General features: G+C 42.1%; 1 pseudogene; it reads right to left on the bottom strand.

Annotated features, from left to right (window-relative positions):
• Positions 1-379: 379 nt before the first annotated feature.
• LOC148685923 (uncharacterized) overlaps positions 380-19,916 on the bottom strand; it is a 45,858-nt pseudogene continuing 26,321 nt past the window's right edge.

Here is a 19,916-nt window from a genome sequence, read left to right as displayed (position 1 = left end):
TTATCACTGTCCAGAGAGGAATGCAGCTGGGCCACCATTCAAAACTGTGGAAGGCACTCTGCACCAGTGAGTCCATCTGAGCCTCAAGTAACAAGAAAGGATCCAAAAGTACCCTCAAGCTACGGACCCACTCCTTCAGAGGGAGTGTAACTTCATCAAGAGTAGGCCACCTCCCATCCATCCCATCTAGGGAACCACCCACTAGCAATGCCTCAGTCCTATCTGGATTTGCATGCTCCAGGAGTCAGTTGGGGCTTTGACAGGAGCACCAATCAGAGCAACTGGAAGATTCCCCAGAGGCATATGGAAACCCATTGGATCCATCAGCCTCCGGGGCAGACCATCCTCATAGGCCCTCTGCCTTTTCAGAGGAGAAAAGTTACTGCCTAAATCTCAACATGAAGTGATCTGACCATGAGAAGGGACTGATGTCAACAGCCCTGCCTACTTTTAGCTCACCGTCTTCCTGCCCAGTTGAGAAAATAAGGTCCAGTGTGTGGCTTGCCACATGCATTGGGCCAGGGCAATCTCGAGCAGGTCGGGTGCCCTGGCGCTGAGGCGCGAAGATCGCTCCGGCGCCCCCGCCCTCGCAACGCACAGCATGGCTTCCGCGCAGCGCCCCACATCACTGGGACTATATCTAGAGCCAGCCCTGCATTGGGCTGGTGACATGTTGCGACAGTCACACTGTCATCATGGCAGCCATGAAGTCCTGAGCCACCCCAGAGCCAATCACCTCAGCATGAGTGTTGAAGTTTTCCAAAAGCAGTAGTCTGGGAGTCCTCAACACCACTTTCAAGATCAGCTCTTTTGGCTCAGGCAGGGAGATTGCTGGGCAGTGAGGTGGGCAGTAAACCAGCAGTATCCCAATGCCCAATGCCAGGAACACACACTCTAGATCCCCTTTCCAACTGGACAGAGAACCTGGAGAGAAAAAGAGAATTTTATATACCACAGCAACTCTCCCTCCCCAACCTGCAAGTCTGCCTTGATGCTGCACCAAGTACCCAGGTGGGCACAGCTGGGTGAGACCCATTCCACACTGCTCACCCAGGTCTCAGTGATACAGATCAGATCAGCCTCCTCATACACAGTAAAATCATGGATGTGGAAGGTCTTGTTCAGAGCCAACCTGGCATTCAGCAACAGCTGTAGACCAAACGGCTGACTGATAGGACAACCACAATTCCTTGGGATGGCATACAGCACAGCCACTAACTGCCTGTCTCGTGTGCCTCCAACCTGGCCTGCCTTACTTTCCACACCATACCCCCACTACCCTGAACCATTGCAGTTGGCCCCACTCATCTCCTCCCAGACACAACTTCCCTCCCTCAACAATGACAACCCCCTCGCATTTCAAAACAGTTAACCCCCTAAACAATACCCTATCCCAATATTCAAGGAGTAGGCCAGAAAGCCACATAAACACATATAACACACATATAGGATTGCACTGTGTTGACCTATTTATTATGTATGAGAATGAGGATAGTAATTTGTCTTAGAGAAACTGTGTTTTAATTTAACTAGCAAAGTTAAAAAAAATAATTCAATGCCGTAGTCAATGTGTTGGTAACCTCAAGACTGGATTACTGTAATATACCCTATGTGGGGCTGCCCTTGGGCCTGATGGAGAAACTTCAGCTAGTGCAGAATGAGAACCTGGGGTTGTAGTGGAGAACTCAGTGAAGGTGTCAACCTGAGGGCCATTGGGGTGACCCATGCTTTCTAGCATCACCAAAATTAGACACCAACATAAAGGTATAGAAGCACAAAGTGAGAGTATGTGGTAAACTATTTGTGTTCCTTTTTTGCTCAAAGATACAGCTTGCCTGCCTTCTCCCATTTCTTCATTTTCATTTGGGATGTGCAACGAATTGAAATTTGAAGGCTGATGTGTGCTAAGGTTGTTAACCAACACAAAGGCCTACCTAATCCATTAGAGTTGTTCCACTAAGTCAAGCCGTTTCAAGAATCTCACGGCAAGAACAAACAGGGAGAAAAGGTTCTGTCTTGTAATGTAACAGTATAACAGTCAAAATTAATTATCCTCTTATCAGAGGCTTCTTTTCCAAATTGCAACAATACTATGTCTAATCCTTAGCTCTCAGAATGCCTTTCCCTTCCAGACATTGTAATTGACTTCTTAAAGGCTTCTGTGTGAATGTTGGGGATGGGGGAGATAAGCACCAAAAGGCAACTCTCAGCTCTCGACTGAAGGAACTGTACCAAACTCACAGGGAATGCTGCTTCTGAAGCATCTCCATGTGGGCTAGATAAATCCCCATATGGCAGCACTCGATCAAACTAAGTGACATTTCTATCTAAAGACTGATCAAATACAGCGAGGGGAAGATGGAGGACAAATACTTCTCCCTTTCACTTTTCACCACACATGCCTACTCCACAAGCAGAGAAACTACCGGTAGCTAACAGAGCAATCTAACCCCACGTTGGCTATGCTGCGGGAGGTGTCCCTCCATCTATCTCTACCCAGCTTTGACAGGGTCTGCTGCTGGTGGGACTCCACCACTATAGAGTTTCCAACTGCACCTGCCTAATAATAATAATAATTTATTTATACCCCGCCCATCTGGCTGGGTTTCCCCAGCGACTCTAGGTGGCTTCCAACCGAATATTAAAAACAGTACAGCATCAAACATTAAAAACTTCCCTAAACAGGGTCGCCTTCAGGTGTCTTCTAAACTGCCTAAACCACTGAGCAAATGGAAGTTGTTGCTGGTGCCACCTACCCCTGAAAGAGGACATTTTGTGGGGAGATTGGGAGGGAAGCTGAGCTAGTCAAAGAACCGCTGAGTCCTATACTGGTCAAGCTATTGGTAACTTGCCCGGAGCTGATGCCATAGCCAACATGTTGCTGGACTCTAGCTCCTTTCGGCCTTTGCAAGTGATCATTGATGATGGGAGTTGTAATCCAACAACGTCTGGAGGGCCCTAGGTCATCTACCCCTGCCTTAGTTTGTTGCTGCAGAATGTTTAAGATGCAAGCACATCACATCACAAGACAGAAATATATGATGAAATACAAGGGGGGGGTGATCATAGCACAGTAGTAGAGGAGCTTCTTTGCATGCAGACAGTCTCAGGTTTAATTTATCCAGGTAAAAGGATCAATCAGGTAGCGAGTAATGTGAAAGACTTCTGCCTAAAATGGGATGGATGGTGGACAAATAGTCTGACAACGTATAAGGCAGCGTCCCATGATAAGAGGATTTCAAAGGAAGGAGGCTGCTGCCTCTTAATACCCATGCCACAGTGTCAATATACCTGCCTCTTAACATGCCACAAAGCCTTTTGTCCATTTGTTGAGAAACCCTAATTTATATAACATCGCCTCCTGTTTACTCTCTGGCTTCCAGAGATTACAAAAGGAGTAGCTTTTTTTGAGTGAGATGAGGCAGTTTAAATGCAAATAGTTGGAAGAATGTCCTGTTGTGTTTATGAACAATACTATTAAAATTATGTATGGCTTTACCTGTGTATATATTACTTAAATATTTTGTTTTAGTGAGTTTGCAGGAATCAATGAAAGCCCCAAAGCATAATAGGTTTTTGTTCGTTTGCTTTGTTTTTGGACAGCAATCCTACTAAATGAATGGATTTGATTTAATCCACCAGCACTTCAGAACAAGGCTTTGATATTCAGTAGTATATATTTCATTATCAATATATGAAGCGTGTAATACCATGCAGATGTAGAGCAGGGTGTGCTGAACTGATTCTGCATTTTAATGAGGCACATCTATCTAAATCAAGGGTTTATTGCCCCAACTGACAGTTATAAGCAGGGTGATGAGGTGTGTGGTCTGCTACAGGAAGGTTAAATACCTGGTTTTAGGGGGTACTTACAGGCTGTGGTGGAGAGGGGAGGGTTTGGGGAAAGGGAAGAGACCAAAACAAAAACTATTTTCCCCATGATCTGACTAGGAGTGGTGGTGAGGGTTTACATGGAATCTAATGATATGCTCTCTTAACATGTAAATATTTTAATGCTGCTGCTGCTACCCTTCAAATATTTATGATGATAGCATTGGTTGCATCCACAATATACATTTAAAACACTTTTATACCACTTTAATTGCTATGATGCTTTCCCCAAAGAATCCCGGGAACTGTTGTTTGTTAAGATATCCTCTGATCTATAATTCCAAGCAACTTTACCAAACTACAGTTCCCAGGATTTATTGGGGAAAGCCATCATGACAGTCAAAGTGGCATAAGAGTGCTTTAAATGTGTGGTGAGATGGAACCACTGAAATGGTTATAAACGTAGGCACATCGACCTTGCTGCATATTTTATTCAACATCCTGTTGGCGGGTCTGTTTGGGGAATATTATGGTGTTTTGTTAGAAAGTCTTCATGTGATAACAGCCCCTGGCTCCGGCCAGTGCTGGCTCTGCAGATTTTGCCATAAGGGACAAAAGTCTTCCCTGACTGTGCACTCCATGTAATGAATCAGAGAATATGATGATTATAGTCAATTTTCAATATTCAGAGTTCAAGATAGAGGCTGCCACCCACCTCCATCAAGAAATTGGAGTTGATGAACTGCATTAAGGCTGGGTGGAGTCACAATTGTCCAGAAGTCTGTAGCCACACAAAAGCCAGAGATTTCACGCCCATAAATACACTCATCTTTCCATCCTCCAGCCAATAACAGCTGCTGGGAATCCCAAGTGGGGAAACACCTAGGTCCTGCTTCTAGGCTTCCCATAGGCCTAGAACCACTTGTCAACTACTTGATTGGACTTTGGTCTGATCCATCAAGCTCTTCTTCAAGATGGGCATCACAACGGATTTTAGTAAATTAACCTGAAAATCTGTTATGAGGTTTCGATATAATTTCTTAGCCCATATTGAGAGTCATGTTGAAATCCAACTTTTCACTGGATTTAATGAGAGCTTCCCTGCTGGGATTAACTACAACTTTAGGCAGGCAGTAGGTAGAAGAAAGGAACCTTCAATGTGGTCCCAGCAATTCTCCCACTTCAGCAGCTTCTGTGCAATTAACATCACACCTATTTTGTCCTTGAGGGAAATAGACTGGGGTGCAGCAAAACATTATTTTCCCTTCTTCCTGGGACTGGAAAGTTGGCATCTACACATCAGTTTTTCACAGGCAGTTGGGCAACAAACTGACTTGTTGAAGATACTTATCTCCCCGAGTGTTATTTCTGGGTGCCACATTATATTCTTGTGGCAAATGATACACGCCTTGCAGTGCCAAATGGTCTCCACTTCTTATTCTGCTGTGCACAGCCATCTGTCAATCACTCAACCATAGGTCACTCAAGTCCAGCAGGCATTGCGATTTTTCTTCTTTTCACTGTCCTTCAGGAACCCTCTTGATAGTGCTTGCCCCTTTGCCACCATTCTGACCGTCTTCAGGCACTGTTGGCAGACTCCACCTTTAGTTCTGTTACTTCCAATACTACAATGTTGAGTACAATATTCTTTGAATTCTTACTGAACAATTATGACCCAGCAACTTTTTTTTGGTGAAATTTTGCTGTGGTTGTTATTTTCAGTGTTTAGAGCCAATTACAAATGTCAGATTATGCTGGTGGTCTATGCATATGAGCAGTATGATCTAAATGATGCATTGGACAGGGAATGGGAAACCTGTGACCTTGTGATGTTGTTGGACTCCATCTCCCATCATCCCCAGCTAGTATGGCGATTGGTTAAGGCTGATGGAAGTAGTAGTCCTGCAACACTGGGAGGGCCGCAGGATTCCACACCTTTCAGTGGGAGCTTCTATGAATAACTCCAGCATGCCCAGCGTAAGAATAACCTGCTGGATTAGGGCAGTGACCCATCTAGTCCAGCATCCTGTTCTCACAGTGACCAAGCAGATGCCTCAAGAAGGACCCCAAGACAAGTGCACTCTCCCTCCCTTTGGTTTCCATCAAGTGGTATTCAGAAACATTATTTCTTCCGACTGTAGCGGTAAAGCAGCCATTGACATTCGTATGCTTCTTTGACATTATGATGCTCAATTCTCTCACACATAGGCTGCTCATTTGAACAGATATTCATGCATATCAGAGCCAAATCACAACACATGAATGCCACAATCAGATTTGAATGATCCATCTCCCATATTTAGCATATATCCCAAAATACAGGGCCACTTCACACAGTCCCTTTTTTAAGGTGGACACCTAAGATGTTTTGAGGGTGTACGTTAGTAATATGTAATGTATAAACTGACCATAAGGTGTCACACATCTATAATAGGTCTGCCAAGTTGACACTTGTTGGCAAACTCCAGTTGGCTTTCCTGTAATGCGTGAGATCCCCTGTAGAAATTAGCACTACTGCAAAGTACTGCAAAGTAGACTGCAAAAGGTCTTGTGCCGGTTTGCTGTTCTCCCCACACGGACTGCACAGTTCATCCATAGCCTGCAGATTCCCACATCTGCTGCATGGCCTGATTAAGAATTAGGGTTGGCCTAAGCACTACCCATATGGAAGCTCTCTTACCCTGCTTTCAAATTCCTATTTGTAAAGTTCAAGGGTTAAATCTCTAGGAGGCAAGTGCCTTGACATTCAGGAAACAATGTGGCAGTACATTCCCACCACCATCCCCTTTTAAGCACTTGTTATGTCTTATATTTCATGGAGATTTGAGACTCTGTATGAGTTAATGTTGCTACTGTGCTGTCTCATTCTAAGCTTGGAGTTCTTCCAAAGAGCTCATTTCTTTGAGTTTTCAAGAGGCACCGTTGACACCATTCTCCCATGAGGCAATTTCAAACAGACTAGACTGAGCAGAGGGCAGTGCGACATCTGCTTTGCTTATCCTCCCGACTGCATGAATGCTTAAGGCACACAGTTCTGATTCTTCTAAAGTCACCCAAGCATGCCATTTGTGAAGAAGTAACATCTTTACACACACACACACACACCACTGTCTCTGTCTACAACACAAGCATAGATTTAGAGGTAACTTGTGGGCCAACCATAGCTCTGTCAACACAGGAAAGCAAGGAAGCATTGACGTATTAGCAACAAATCAATTAAAAGTTTAAAGGAGTTTCATGATTTCACCATTTAGAACAAGCACGCGAGTCTTGTAATGTAAAAACCATGCTTATACAAAGAAACAGGTTCCACTTGAACTTTGGTGTAAGCAGACTGTGGCCAATATCAAAAGCTTGCAGTTCTGAGGGAAAGATAACAGGAGCTGAGGAGCATCTGGTTCGGAAAGACTCCTCCCCCTTGCAGTTCTGTTCAGTTTGGCTCAGAAAGACAGCTGGTGTGGGCTGTTTTGTTGACTTACTGATTCATGTTGACATCACTATTAAAAATGAAAGCGGATACAGGTCCCTTGCTTTTTAATGAATGGTTAAATGTTGAGTTGCTTTGAGGAAAGATGTTGCAGATCTTGAGAGGGTATGCCATTTGCATGTTCTAAAATACTTTATTAATTGCATTCCTGAGCTCTGACATGGAAAAGCAATTCTGGAGTTTGTCTGTGGATATTTGGTACAATTAGGACCATCTAGCTTCTGTGCTCATATTTCTCATTTGTTGCCCTTATTGAAGGCCTACTCAAGCTGGCCTGAGCTGAGCAAAACATTTGGCATGAGCAAAGGGAGCCTGACCTGAGCAAAGCTTTTGCTCCAAATCTGTGGGAAGCATTATGCTTAGGCTTGCAGCTGGCAGAAACATAAAGATAAATGAAGTTTTTAGAAGAGCCCTGTGGGATCAGATCAAAGGCTCACCACAGTGGCCCACCAGCTGCCCATGTTATTGGAAGCCCCCAATGCAGGAGATGAGCGCAACAGCACTCTCTCTTTCTTCTTTGCAGCTGGTATTCAGAGGCATATCATCATCTTTAAAAGGTAAAGGACCCCTGACAGTTAAGTCCAGTCACAGACGACTCTGGGGTTGCGGCGCTCATCTCGCTTTACATCTAATCATCCATTAGATTTTAACCCTTGCAGGATTCAGGACCCCATGAATTAGAAGGGACTTAGAGAACATACAGACTAACCCCCAAACTCGCAACAATGTAAACAAGAAGTAGGGCCAATATCTTCTCAAACATCCTCTCAATGGTATAGTCGCCTATTCATATTTTTTACTTATTTGGGATGTTCCTTGGCTCATCTGCTAGTGTCATCTGAAGTTATTTAATTTGCATTAGCATTATTAGAAATTTGAACTCCATATCTCACTGGTATAGGAGGGTTTGAGGGGAGCAGTCATATAATAATTGATGACTTGACAAGCTCAAAGTAGTTACAAAAATAGTTATTAAAGTACATTTTAACAAAACTACATTTTAGATAGTAGTTGGTAGCTGTAGTTAAAGTAATCAAGTACTTAGTCCCGATCACGGCATTGCATTGCCTTTATTTGTATTTATGGTGTGGCTATATGGGGAATCCCCCATCTCATACGGATATTGTAGAGTTGTAAAAAAAAAAATGTTGCAAAGTGAAAGCCTAAACGATCAAGAGAATGTAAAGTCTTCCCTACAGTGAAAGGCTAATGCATTTTTAATTTGGGGGAAAATGGTGATTAAGCAGGGATATGATGGGGGTTTATAATCATGCACCTGGTTTCCAAAAAATGGAACTACTACAGTCATTTGATATTCCATATGCTGCTGTTTGTCACATCAATATTACAGACTTCATGAATATCTGCAACTTTTTTTTAAGAAGTTCTTTCTTTCATTGCATTTAAATTTGAACCGTCACTGTGCATAGCTGTGTACAGCACATGTCGATGGTCCTGGACAAGATGGAGATTTTCGTCTATTAGTAGCATACAATGGAAAATCTGCTTGCATAGGAAGGACCACAGTGCTTGCTTAGTAGCCTGTGGAGCACTGAAATGAAAGCTTTGGTCAAATCTACGGCAGCGGGAATGGAGGGCTTATAATGTACATTTTGCTGTGGGCTCTCAGTATGAAAGACCCAACTGGTTTATGCACTCAATTTCTCAGATGGTGAGTTCACAGAAATGAAGCGAAAACAAAATAATAAGTGTTTGGATAAGATTATACAACACTTTTGAATTATACATTTTTAAAACTAGCAAAGCATTACGAGCGCCAATATTTCTTCCTTTCTTTCTTTAAATGTTTATTATTTTCAAATAGTTCACAGCACATAGCTTTGTGCTGCCAAGTATGCAGATTATAGGGGTGTGATTATAGGGGTATGGGTGTGGGTGTCTTAAAATACAAATAATAAAAAGTTTATGTAGTATTCATTTGACTTTTTAACCTACCCTTCCCTTAAAAGTTCAGTTGTCAGAATATATCCTTTGGAGCTTTAAGTCCTTCAGCGGCCTGGACTCTCAGCAATTCTCCAGGAAGATTTATGGCACAGCTCCAAACCTCCAGAAGCTGAGGCTGAGATTTGAAACCTACCAAAAACAGTTGTTTTACATTGTCCAGTCATTGTCAATTTCTATTTCTCTTCGTTTCTCAATTCTTCAGTCTTAACTTCAGTTCCCCACATTTTGTGAATTTTAAAAAGTTTTCATTAACGTTCATCAGCCTTTTAGTGCATTCCCCTCCCCCACTACAAACAGATTTGTTTTCCATTTTAGCTGCTCTACACATTTGCAACATGCCACCCACCCTACTGCCTTGCCCCTCTCCCTCCTTGCCCTCATGAGCAGCGTTTCACTTGCTGGCAGGTCAAGTAGGAGTCTCCACTCTGCCATGCCATCTGCTGCTGCACTCAATAATTATTCCCCTTGGTTCTGGCCTCCAGTCTCCTCTCTCCAGCCTCCCCACTTAGCATGGGAGCGGGCTAATCGCCCAGTGATTTTCAAAGGGTAAACATGTCACATTTTGAAGAAGGAAATTACTTTGATATTAATGGCATAATTTTAGTCATTCTAATGGTGTGCATGCATGCCTTTGCACAAATTCACCTGGAATGGTTGTTGCTATGCTATGAGAGGGAGATGAATGTATGAATAGATTTATGACTGTGAGAAGAAGCATTTCAGAAGAAAGTAGACATTCCCCCTAGATAAGGTTGAGAAACGGTGTTAGACCCATATGTGATTCAGATGGAATTATTATTCTACATTGGTTTCTGCAAGTGTTACCTTTTCTCTCTCCCTCTAAATAGGGATAAGTAGCTACATTTGCTTGACTCCCCGTTTTCTTTCTTTCTTTCTTTCTTTCTTTCTTTCTTTCTTTCTTTCTTTCTTTCTTTCTTTCTTTCTTATCACCACGCATGCAAGCCAAATTAACTTAGAAGTGTTGGTGCAGAATACATGGCTAATTTCTTCCAGTTAAGTGAATGAATAGTTTACCTGGGAAAGATGAATTATGATTCTTACCAATAGTTCACTTGGGAGAGCTGAATTACAAATTCATCATGAGAAATCTAGCCTTTTTTTAATGCACCAGAATGTGTAACTGAGTCTTTGAATGGTATACATTTGCCTCCTGCTGGAAATGAGAGCCGGTTGCTTGATGTGTATGGGAGCATAAAGGATTGGTTGCAGCTATAGGTTGGTTTGGAAGCCACCATCTTGGGTGGCAGATAAGGCACTGGGAGGAATCCTTAGTTCAGTCCAGGGTTTGGGGTGAATTGGTGCACCACCCCAACCTCAAGCAGGTACAATCTCAAGGTACCCTGTTAAAGGCATCTAGGTGGAAGTCTCTGTCAAAAAAAAAAAAGCCAAAAAGAGGAGGTGGTGGGAAAGGATGGATATGCTTGGAAAGTCCCCCCCCCCCCGGCCGCCCTTGCTTGAAGATCTGTCACTAAATTTAGCCGACCAACCACTAGCTGCCAACCCATTCCAGTGCTTCACAATACCCTATTAAGGGGGGGAAAGGTATTCAAATACGAAGCCGTTTTTATTACTCCTTTGCCATTGCAATGATTCATAGTGACTGTTCATTTTCTATTACTCAATAAGCTTAAATATTATTAAAGATATGTGGCGTATCAGTATTCATTATGCTGCAACTGCCCAGAAATCTAATCAGTGATGTTAGTTAAGCATGGAATGAAATTAAGTCAGGAAAATACATTTCTTTTTTGGGAGCAGCATGAAATTTAGTATGGTAAATTAGGGATAAGTGGACTGGAGTCATTGCGGGCCCTGATTAAAATCATTGAAGTAGCTCCAGAATTAGGATATAAAGTCTAGTGGTGCCAGAGGGAATGAAGGCATACAGTTAAAGACACAATTTCCTTAAATTTCACAGTGATCCAAAGCAAGTTCAAATACTTTCTTAAATTCAAGTCCCTAATCAGGCATTAGTCAGGAAATATTCACACCTAAATATCAGTCTTATCAAGCTAGGGGACAGCGTAAAAAACTTTTTTTATTAATAAACTGGGGGTTTTATATTACAAATTATTTTCCCAGACTGAAAGTGATAAGCATGGTTTTGTTTTGTTTGTTTATTTTATTTAATGGAATTTGTATAACACTTAATACTAAAAACTTTACATGAAATAAAATATACATTAAAATTATTGGCGGGTGGGTTTAAAACAAGTTAGCCTTTTTATATAAAATGTAAATAAATTCAGCAATTAAAAATATACAGTATAAAATAACATTACATTTCTAATAGTTAATGACTAACTAAAATAATCATTTTGGAAGCCCAGCTCCATTAATTTCAATAGGACTTCATTCTGGATTATGCTATTAGGTTTAGGATGTATAAAGCAAAACTCTCATTCTTAGCAGATAAAAAGAAACATTTCCCCCTTCATATTGTTACATGCAATCCCCACAGCAGATTCCAGAGCTCCAGGCTCTTACTCAGGGTTCGTATTTCCTTTTGGAAATGAGGCACAGTAGAGACTGTGGTGTCTTTATGATATACGGTTTATTTACATTTGCTGGAATACTTAATCATGTTCAGATAGCAAGGAAAGCATTGTAGGGTTAAGGGTCCAGAAAAAATGCTTGTTTAGTGATATTGTGAGCTAGCAGTACAACTCAAAATGCCTAATCAACAACTTAACTCTTTTCCTGAACATTAAGAACTTACAGAATATTATGGTTACAGGTAGGTAGCCGTGTTGGTCTGGCATAGTCGAAACAAAATAAAAAAATTCCTTCCAGTAGCACCTTAGAGACTTCTTCAGAACATTATGGTGATGTTGAATCAGAGCCCAGGATATTGAATGAACGCTGTTCACCTTTGAACTCTACATCCTAGGGACCAGAAACTAGGTTATGATATGCAAATGTTCCCTAAGCATCTGACCACAGAACTGGTGGTGACCATTCTCACAATACTATCCTATTAGTTTTTGTATAGAAGCCTACATTGTCTTTTGATATGCTGGAGAATTAGCCACTGGGAGATTTGTAATTAGCTAACAAATTTCCACCTGCCTTTGACTAAAATCAGATGGATGTGCCATGTCTCAAAGGGGACAGGCAATAAACATTTAGACAGCAAAGCCTCAACATCCATATTCTTTAGGCACGAGAGGACATAGGGATTCCCAACATTGGCAAGCAAGGAGAATTCATTTTCTGGGTTAGCTGAGTCAGTTATAAATACTAGGAACCTGGTTTTCTGCCCCTGAATGTCAAACAGAATCAAACCCCACACATTCTTCCTTGTGGCATCTTGAATTGTCTCTGGAGACCCTGGGCTGGATAGAATTCACTTTAGATATAAGGTTTTCTTTGGGGTGGGCAGCTAACCTAGCCATGGCACCTATGCTACTGCAACTAGTCAGTATTTTATTTAATATCTCACACACACTGACGGGGGCAGGAAAGTCTTAAAATTCAAATTTCCATTCTTCTTACCATTTTGCATTAGTTGGTATTTGTGATGACTCTTGGTTAAGTTGAAGAAGCGATGGTAGGGGTAGCACTCTGACCTCCTGCCTGCCTAAATAAGCAGTGTCAGTTCCAATCTGCTCTCTCCCCTGTAGGGTTAGCCATATTCACTGCACGGATCTGCTTCCTTAATTCCTTCTCCCTGGAACAGCTGCCAGAAGAAATAATGTCATGGTAAGGCTAATAAAACCCAAATGCTCGTTTCTTATTACTCTGCTTGAGATCCCTGACCTTATTAGTGATGCCAGGAACTGAACCAAAGTCTCTGGAGCAATGTTAAGTGTATAAACTGTGTTCTTGGCAATCACCAAAGCTTACTGGTTTTTAATCTGGATCATTTGTTTGTTTCTAAGTAGGAGATGAAAGTATTTATCCAAAAATGCGGCGGGGGGGGGGGCATAAAATGGTGCTGATGAACAGCATGATTCAAAACCTCCCTCTTATAGTGCTCCAGCTAACAGGCCATGGGAGAGAAGATATAGCAGCCCAGGGCTCGCTTTATTGCAGGAAGCATTAGAGTAAGTGCCAGCAAACTTTGTGTATATAAAATAAACATTAACTGAACGATGCTCTTAAATGCTTATCTAATTTTTTATGGTGCCATATTACAGTTAGTGCTACCATTATGTGTATGGCTCCATGGAAACCAAGAAGAGAGAGAAAGTAGTAAAACAGACATGGCTAAGACCTTACCTATACACACCTCTCCTGCTGGAAATGCTTCCATCACAGAGAGTTTTCTCTGTAAAAAGCTTGCCTTTTTGAATGAAAGATGTGATGGCATACATCCCCATCATAGCCAGTGATGTGCATATGCACTGATTTTAAGGAAATTGTGTGGCCTAGTAGATGGGCAGTTTGAGGTCAAAGAGTTCTGGTTGTAGATTCCTTAGGGTTGCCATATTTCAAAAAGTGAAAAACCAGACACAAAAGTTGTTGAGCTTCTTCTGGCAACAAACTTATTGAGCTTTTCTTTCTTTCTTTCTTTCTTGCAAGATCTCATATGTGCAGGTTTTCCCGTACATTTTTGCTGCTTTCGACAATTCCGCCCAGACCCCATTTTCAACAGATGAATCCCAGCTGAATGTCCAGGAAATTCTGGGTGTATGGCAGCCCTAGATTTCTGATTTCCAGCTCGCCTTCAGCATGTCAAGAGTTAGAGAACCTATCCCATACAGTTTCCACAATTAGGCAAAGGTTATACAGGGCTTCCTACGCTGATTATTAAGAAAAGTTGTTCTCTGTTTGTGCTCACCATTAATCCATTGTAATAGCATGTATGGGCAAAGAGAACCATCACTCCCTAAGCTGTGTTGCCAGGGCAGAAAGTGAGAGTGGCTTTCTCCACCCGTTTCCCCATGAAACTTAGAAGGGCATGCTGGATCAGGGCAATGGCGCATCTCATCCAGCATCCTGTTCTCACAGTGCCCAACCAGATTCCTGTGGGAAGCCTTGTGCCTTGTGATTCCCAGCAACTGGCATTCTGAGGCACGCTGCCTCTGGTGGTGGAGGCAGAACATAGCCACCCTGGCTAGTAGCTGTTGATAGTCTTGTCCTCCATGAATGGGTCTAATCCTCTTTTAAAGCCATCCAGTTCCATCTCTACAATTCTGTGATTCCTTTCAAAACATTCTACAGATAGGCTAGTGGTGATCCGAATCAAACATCAGCTTTTTGTATCCAAAACCTCAGAATGGCATCAGCATTGCACACTCTTCCTAAACTGTTGATTTTGGTCATCTAACAGCACAAGAGCTGCCTATTAAAATAAATCCCAGTGCATTGAAACAAGTGGCAGTGTGGGCACGCATGTTAGAGCACTTCCAGAAGAGACGCTCATTTTCCTCCCACATCTCTGCTAAGGCTTCACAAGTACAGGTAGTAATATTCACATAGTTGTCCTTTTAAAAAAAATAACACCCTTCCATATCTACACATGCCACAGTGTTTAAATTTTTAGAAATCCTATGCCCCGAGGAAAAGAACCCAGATGTTTCACTTTTAGCAAAGGATGCCAGTGCACCTGTTCAAAGAATAGATTCTTCACGAGTACAAGGATCCTTTGCCTCACTGGAGTTAAACAGACAAGAGGACAGGGTGTGTTTTTAAGCATCAGATTTTTGCAACAGCCATATACACCAGCTCTACGTGCATACAAGATGCTTTTTCAAGGGCATCTGAGAAGTTCTAAGAAATTTTCTGCAATTTGGAGAGAGACAAAGAAACTCAGGCTAGCTTACCGAGAAAGAACATTACTAGCAAAGGGTTGGGAGACTGTGAGCACGAGAGATTCATGTTACTCATATGAAAAATATAAATAAGATTAGCGTCGCCATTTCCAGCTGACAGGTGAATTTTCTTTCCAAAAGCTGCACACACCTTTTCTGTCAAAGCAGCCTCTTTGTTCCTGGCGGCTGCTAGCCTGCATCCATCTGCCACATTTTAAACCTTGAACCTTCTGTTAATCTCTGCTTGTTGTGCTCAGCCATGACAAATAATGTAGTGTTTTCTCCGTGTTCTACAAGCCCATGGCCTAATCTTTCTTTGGCAATGAACCCGCACTCTCCCAGCATAGGCTCTCTTTTGTCTGTGCGCAGACAACGTGGCAGGCAAAACAGGAAGTCAAATTGGAATTCATTGGACAAATAAAAAGCACCCATTGAACCATCGGCTGTGAAGCAAAATGATATATAGCTTTATTTCTGCCTGACAAAGTATCTTTGCAACTCTTCAGTAAAGCCTATAATATTAAGCAAAAGTAAGCAGCAGGTTTCAGTGATCTTCACGGTGGGTAGGGGGTGGAGGGATCAGGAGCTATATTGGCATTTGAGTTGATGCAGATCATTCTGATGGCTAGACTCACTTTCCTTTCATGTGGTTTCAACACCTGCCTTCTCAGTAAGTCAAAGGGAAGGAGCTAGACGAAGAATGATCCAAGAAGTCCTCAATGGCAGAACAGGCGGATGATAAAAAGCGGTATGTTACAAAGGCTGTAAAGGCGGATGAAGGCTGCAGCAGATAGGAATCTTCCAGTTTGTCCTGACTACTTCATGCCATGTGGACAGAGCCCTACTGCAAAGACTGTGTTGGTCAGCATGCACTGATCTACACACATAAAACAAATTCATGCACAGGCGTCTTCCAAAAACCCAACCCAAACCCCAAAAGTCCCATGGCGATCGGCAAATGGTAACGGAGGCAGGATTGTGAAATCTGGAAGCCCCTAGTCATGAACCGGCACATGGGTGGTGGATACAGATTCAGTCATTCTGACTCAAGGAACAAGGCAGTTGAGCAGCTCGGCAGCTGTATCCATGACTGAGCAGCCCTTTTTTAAAATCCACTCTGCTCACCCCTAAAAGGGGGAGGGGCTAGAAAAGGTGCCCTAAACATAGTCTGCCTTCCTTTTTCCCTGACTGGATTACCATGCCCAGTGGAGTCACCATCTAGCGGTCGTAAAAGACAAATGAACTTCGGAACATGGAATATACGGACTTTGTCAGATAACACAGACAGCGAGCTTCCTGAACACAGAACTGCCATCATTGCAAGAGAGCTGCGACATTTTAACATCGATATTACAGTGCTTCGAGAGACTCGAAGAGCAGGCGAGGGAGAACTGAAGGAAGAAAAAGGAGGCTACACATTCTTCTGGAATGGTCTACCTGAACAAGAACATCAAATACATGGGGTAGGCTTTGCTACCAAAAACGGCCTTTTGAAGCTCCTGTCAGAAGTCCCTACTGGCATTAATGAGCGACTCTCAACCCTTCAAATAAAGCTCACCAAAAACCAACAGGCTACTATTATAAGCGCTTATGCACCAACACTGGATGCCGATGAAGATATTAAAGAAATTTTTTACTCTCAGCTGGATACTGTCCTATCAGAGATGCCTAAGGAAAATAAAATTATCCTCCTGGGTGATTTTAATGCAAGAGTTGGGCGAGATTTCGATCCGTGGCCTGGGACTATTGGGAAAGAAAGAGTTGGCAACAGCAACCAGAACGGAATCTAAATCTCAGTAGTACTCAAAGCAAACAAATGCTGCTTAGATCCCCTGTGATTTCCAGTTTGCATGGTGGCAATAGGCTTTCCATGGGAGTATAGCTGAGGAGGGAAGTGCAGGAGATTTACAAAAATTAGGCACTATAGGTAGACTAGCCTTGTATAATCACTCTGACAAATACAGTGGCTTATTTGTTTTCCATGTATCTTTCAAAGTGTATTTATTCAAAACTGTAATTCAGTATAGAAATAGGAAAATCCCTAGTACGGTCCTCAATATAATCCCACATGTGTGCCGAGATCTTAAGAGAAGAATTTTTCTGAACTCTGGAAATCCTGGTAAACATAAGAAGACATGCTTCCAATCTCTTCCAGAAGGGAGCAGGTGGATAAGAAATCTCCATACAGAAACTCATATTCTCAAGGCTGAATTTTAGAATGTCCAGTGGCTTTCATGGCTACCAGTTCATAATCATCACAGATGGGAAAACATCATCAAGCATGGGCAACTAGGTATGTTACCAAGAAATATGGATCAGTCACACTTCCTCTTTCTGTCCTGTTGAGAGATTACAAGACACAGAGAAGCCCAAGATAAATCTAATTTGAGTGTAATGGTTCTCTGTCAATTGATTCAATTACCTGGTGGATAACTATCTCAGTGTGGCAGAGATTAAAAATACACTTCCTCCACTAATAAAAGTAATGTGTGCCATAAGCAAGCTGCATGTGAGATTGTCTTCCATAAACACAGTTTTAACAATGAGTCCGTAAGTGACTGTGGAAGCCAATTCTGGATCCACACGTCCTTCCACAGTGGGGACATTGGTTTCCAGGTGGGAGCTGATCATGGTGTGGAGTTGCCAGGTGTGCCTTGCCCTTGACTTAACCCAATGCCTACATGGAATTTCCAGCTTGCATGTTACTATATGTTGTGCATTCACACACTGAACTCTGAGGATACAGTTGATCTCGAAACCATGATGATGATGAAAATGCAAGCCACTTCCCGATTCACGGTGCCTCCCAGCCAGGGAAGGACTCCTCAAACTAATGCCATAAATTCAGTATCACATGTGTTGGTGGTCACACCATGGAATATTCCTTGCAACCCTGATTCAGGTTTTCCACTTCTATGAGAGCGAGACCTATTACATCATTGTCATAAAAGCGTCAGGCATGCAAGGGAGACTATCCAGAGTTACGGAGTTCTGGTCATCTGACTGGAGCTTGACTGCATCATATGAGCAGAGTCTGGATGCAATATTAAAAACTCAATAAATTCATAATAATGTTTGACTGAGTAACCAAGAGAAATACACCCTGATGAGAAGAACGTGCTTGTATGAACACTTTCCCAAAATGCTTAAACTTTGTTTATTTCCTTAATTTATTTTAAGAGCTGGGGATTAGTGATTTGCCTACAATCCTAAACATGTATACTCTAAAGTAAATCCTACTGCATTCAGAGGTGCTTGCTCCCAAGTAATTGAGGTTAGGGTAGCAACCTTAAAGCCCAATTGTGTCATTTTTTTGGTAATCTCTTTACTGAATTTATTATTGAAGTGTTCACCACCAGATGGCAGAACATACAAAGGATCTTATGGATTTCACTGGTTTGTGTATATAGGGATTTGTCCTTCATTACAGCCAAATTTTGTATGGTAGTCTGTAAGCACAGAAAGTCCTAATTTGGATTTTGAAAGACCTAATTAGTAGATTCCCATAGAATGGCTCTAAATTGTCAAGAACAAATCTTGTGAAAATGTTTCGTTTGCAAAATCTCTGCAACTCCTGGTCCTGGTATCTTTTTTAAAAATCATATTAGCATATTATCTCACATTGACTGAGTTAGTGATGACAGCATTTGTGTAACCTGTTTCAAAGCAAAGCAAACATGGAACTTTAATGAATATTGGATCAAGCTACGAGAGTGTGTAGACACTGGGCATTTTTTTTTAAAAAAGTTCATTTTAGATGCCTCTTAATCTAATCATTTGGGAATCCTGCCTCCAACAGAAGAATGTAATCCTAGCAACCATCTCTAGTGAAATTGCCTCATTAACTGAGGAAAGTGTTACTGGAAAGCAGTAGGTAGTATTGGTTTAAGCTAACATACATGACAGGGGAATGCATGTAATTGAGGTATGAAGTTTGTTCAATGTGGAAGCCTGCAAGAACAGGCAAGGTCAGCTGGATTTTAAAAGCAACAACCAATAAATGTATCCATATATTAATTATTATTATTATTAAAAAGAACACCTAGAGTAAAATCTGTGTTAAATTATTGGGAGCTGCTGCTAACTTGGAAGAAGGATCATACACAGTTATCACCACTGATGTGCTGAAGTCAATTTCACAGGGTCAATCTGCAGTGGGTTCTCCTGGCATAGAGAGAGAGAGAGAGAGAGAGAGAGAGAGAGAGAGAGAGAGAGAGAGAGAGAGAGAGCTATAATAACTTCTGCTCTCATGTGTTTCTGTGCCTTGTTGCATAGCTTTACCTTTACCCTGGGCAGCTTTGGACTGATTGCTCTACATTTGCTGTTTCCAAAGCTGATTCCTGCTGAGATCAGAGGCAGCAGGTACTCGGTCTGCACCATGATTTCTTTTCATTTGATTTATTATCATTTGTATGGTTATCATGATTTATTATCATTTGTATGAGCTTAAACATGCCATTTTGCAGTCATGTCACCTCCCACAGACAGCTACTATGTGGAAAGGATCCATCCCCAGCTCTACCCAGCCCCATAGCTTGTGTTTGGATTAGCCACACAATAGCATATAACCAATGAAAATATCCCAATGAAGATGTAAAACAGATACAAGAAGGCAACATTCACAATACATGGAGGCAAATGTGTGGGAACATGAAAACACTCTATAGAGCAGGCATCCCCAAACTTCGGCCCTCCAGATGTTTTGGACTACAATTCCCATCTTCCCCGACCACTGGTCCTGTTAGCTAGGGATCATGGGAGTTGTAGGCCAAAACATCTGGAGGGCCGCAGTTTGGGGATGCCTGCTATAGAGGCTTCTTAACAGACCTCCGCCTTTTCCTTCCACAGCATGTTTG

This window comes from Zootoca vivipara, chromosome 4 (assembly GCF_965207765.1).
Source record: "Zootoca vivipara chromosome 4, rZooViv2.hap1.1, whole genome shotgun sequence".
Lineage (NCBI taxonomy): Eukaryota > Metazoa > Chordata > Lepidosauria > Squamata > Lacertidae > Zootoca > Zootoca vivipara.
The sequence above is the reverse complement of the archived record's forward strand: the minus strand, read 5'-3'. Positions and strand labels throughout refer to the sequence as shown.